Below are 3,689 nucleotides of genomic sequence, written 5' to 3' on the forward strand. Positions count from 1 at the left end.
CCCTTGACCAAGCAATAGTCTCTTGGGGGAAAAGGGTTTTGCTGCCTGAGGCGGACATGGAGTTTCCATTCATGTTATTACCACTCCACCCTAAGAATTTTTGGCCTTCAGTTTTCACTTTTAAGGGTCCTTCTTTTTTTACAAGAGCTTTGTATAGGCTGTGTTCCTTAATTGTGCAGCTTTTTTAGTGTCTGAAGACAGTATTTTAAGCCAATACATTTGCATTGTCAAAAACAATGCATTTATCATTGAGAATGGAACAGAAATCTGTTCAATAGAATAGCCAGTAGTTTTTAGGTTGAGGCGTGTTGCTAAGATGTGTGTCTTCTGGTGCAAACAAGTACAAGAGAGGGACACGGTCATCACTGATCCTATATAATTTACTTCACATGGTTCTGAAGAGAATAGCAGGTCACTGGAGGGTTCAAATTACAACCCTTTCCAGTGTCATTCTGTAAGTGAAGGAAGCTTCGTACATTCTCTTTGTAAGCCCATTATGGAGCTAAGGGAAGCTTCTCTGCACCGTTTGGAAACAGCCGCTTCAATGTTATGCCCCTTTCCCACTTAAAAAAAATAGCAGTCTTATACAGATATCATACCCTACCTCTGGAACTGTTAGACAAGGAATAAACACATTAACTAAAAATACTTCATGTGTGCAATGATCAGGAAGATACATTGTGGCGGTATAAACTGCCACTTTTTGCTTCATACAAGTCTCTTGAGTTGCTGCATAAAAAAAAGACATTTGGCAAAAGGAAAAATGAAAATATTTCCACCATGACATCGTCAAAGTATTTTCTTGGCAAGCGTCAGCACTACGGATCTGCAGCTGATCCATAGAAATGAATAAGCAGGTTTAAACTCCAATTGTGCCTCCACAGTAACTCAAGGAACAAATCATTTCCCATTCTTGGAAGAATGCTAAAAAGATCAGGTTTGTGCTTGACTGTCCCCTAAAATTGGTTTAGATAGTGCTGCAGATCTATCATCCCCAAGGCTCACTGGTAACTTAGTCCTCAGTGGGTAGTTTCAATGTGTTGCCCAGTGCCTGGTAAGAACTTTGACCACTTCTTCATAAATAACAAATACAATTGCTAAATCCAGGCAGACGCGACCAAGTCGTGGCACGGTTCCTTTGTAGAATGTTAAGGGCCCTTTGCTGCGGAATACCTGATATGCACAATCCATGGTGGTTTTAATATTTCCTTAGAGCCCTACATAGTGGGCTATACCGGCCATTAAAGCCCCACTCCAGCATTAAAGGCCTGAGCCACAGGTGAGGGCCTTTAATAAGGGAGCAGACCTTTAATGGATGGTAGAGCCTGCTACGGAGGGCTCTGAGGTTATTACAACTTTCTGCCCCAATATGGCAAAATGTTCAATGGATCACTCAATATTCCAATGTTCTAATACTTCTGAGGTTTCCGTCCCTGCATCCTGGTTTTAACAACATCTACTGGGGTGTTACCAAAGATTATTAACAATGATTGGTCCCAATCAGCAAAATATATTAATAGCAAGAAATTAGTTTTCAAAGTTTTTGTCCAAAAGAAGTCCTCCAGATAATGCCTTTACACAAAATGTTCTTTATTTTCTTTATGCAGATCAGTCAAATCACAAATTCTAAGGGATGATCCTCTCTGCTTGGATTCATCCAGTGTAGCCAGTGTAGCCGACACGTGTTTTGTCCTGGGCGGAAAACACCCAATGACTTCCTCAGGGCAGAAATGTTTATAAAGATCTCATCATCATATCTTGCATTGGTCTTAAACAAATTCTCATAGATTAGTCTTCTAGTTACAGGATCAATTCCGTTGTCTTTAGTATATTCGGAGGTAAGTTTAATTCGCGCCGCACAGTATTTCTTACAAGTGTTGGTAAGTCGAATCCAGCAATTGGGTAGTATCGCTCATCCCAAATCAGGTCCCGGAGAGTACTCCCGCCATAGTATCAAAACTTCAAAATGGCGTCTTGAAGTTTTGATACTATGGCGGGAGTACTCTCCGGGACCTGATTTGGGATGAGCGATACTACCCAATTGCTGGATTTCGACTTACCAGCACTTGTAAGAAATACTGTAGGACGCGAATTAGACTTACTTCTGGAATATACTAAAGACAACGGAATTTATCCCGTAACTAGAAGACTAATCTATGAGAATGTGTTTAAGACCAATGCAAGATATGATGATGAGATCTTCATAAACATTTCTCCCCTGAGGAAGTCATTGGGTGTTTTCCGCCCAGAACGAAACACGTGTCGGCTACACTGGCTACACTGGATGAATCCAAGCAGAGAAGATCATCCCGTAGAATTTGTGATTTGACTGATCTGCATAAAGAAATTAAAGAACATTTTGTGTAAAGGCATTATCTGGAGGACTTCTTTTGGACAAAAACTTTGAAAACAAATTTCTTGCTATTACTGTATTTTGCTGCTCGGGACCAATCATTGTTTATAATTTACTGTTTTCTGTGTTGCACAGGAGATTGTTTTTGGGCACGTTGGTGGCCGTTGCCTTGAGTTCCATAGAGCAATTGCTATAAACAAAACATCCTTTCCTACTTACTAATTGGTTCTGCGCAAGACACCACCCAGCCACGCCTCTTTTGCTTGTGTTACCAAAGATGCTAGCGGCCTCAGCTTTGACCCCAAATGCAGCTGTAACAAAGGGATTCATCTCTCTGTGAGGGTCAACAGCTGTATTCCAGTGCTCCAAGGATGACATCAGGAAGAAGCAGATGGCCTGGTTGGATCCTTGTTTTAGAACAGCAGCTGTTACTCCCTGAGTTCCATGCGGACCTTATTCTCTTAGGATCTCTCGAACTCCATGGAAGAAACCTCGATATTTTGGCAGGGATGATCACCGAACGTGAATACATTTCCTCTAACTGAAAATTTAGGAATCGAACCATAAAGAAGAGAGCTTAGCCCACGGTGCAGACCCTTCACACCGCGATCCTGTGCAGTCAGCCTCACACAGTGAACAATGCCCCTGTATCGAGAAGGGTTTGATCTTTTATCCAGCTGCAACTGTGTTTTCACTTATTCAGTAGGAGAGGTGATGCAGATTACAATGCCTTCGTCAATGCCACCTTCACTCACGATATTTCTGTGGATAATTGATCTTTCAGCAAATTTTTTATTTTATAAATCTAATTACAGGCTTCAACTGGTCTTGAAAATCTTTTTCCCAGCAATACAACCAAGTAACGTCAATTAGCATCATGAAGCTCCAGCGGTGACTATGCCTTCAGACCTGCCAGGCTGGCCTTCCCCAGGTGAGTAAGCTTGGGTCACCCACCCCACGCAGGAGACCGAGCAGAGGCCGGAGCTAGAGTCCTGCGCAAAGAGGAGGGTCGGGTGCCACAGGGACCCTCGGAAATGCTGAAGAACAGCACAGAGAATGACATGTCTCCTGGTACAGATGGGCAGCATCATCATGAAACTGGAATTGATGGGGTAGAGAAATCCTTGTTGAATGTCTGACAAAATATCGATAACACAAATATCGATATATAAAAATATCGGAACAAAAATATCGAAGTCAAAAATATAGGAATCCTATCCCTAACAAGGTAAGTACAAATATATCGGAAAAAATATATAGAATGACAAAAATATAGTTTTTTGTAAAATATCGTTTTTTTTAAAATTAAATACAAATCTAATATTAACAAAATAAT

General features: G+C 41.2%; 1 pseudogene; it reads right to left on the bottom strand.

The window, feature by feature from the left end:
- Nucleotides 1-1,032: 1,032 nt before the first annotated feature.
- Nucleotides 1,033-3,416, bottom strand: LOC144771666 (tricarboxylate transport protein A, mitochondrial-like; annotated as a pseudogene).
- Between the last annotated feature and the right edge of the window lie 273 nt (nt 3,417-3,689).

This window comes from Lissotriton helveticus, chromosome 8 (genome assembly GCF_964261635.1).
Source record: "Lissotriton helveticus chromosome 8, aLisHel1.1, whole genome shotgun sequence".
NCBI classification, from domain to species: domain Eukaryota; kingdom Metazoa; phylum Chordata; class Amphibia; order Caudata; family Salamandridae; genus Lissotriton; species Lissotriton helveticus.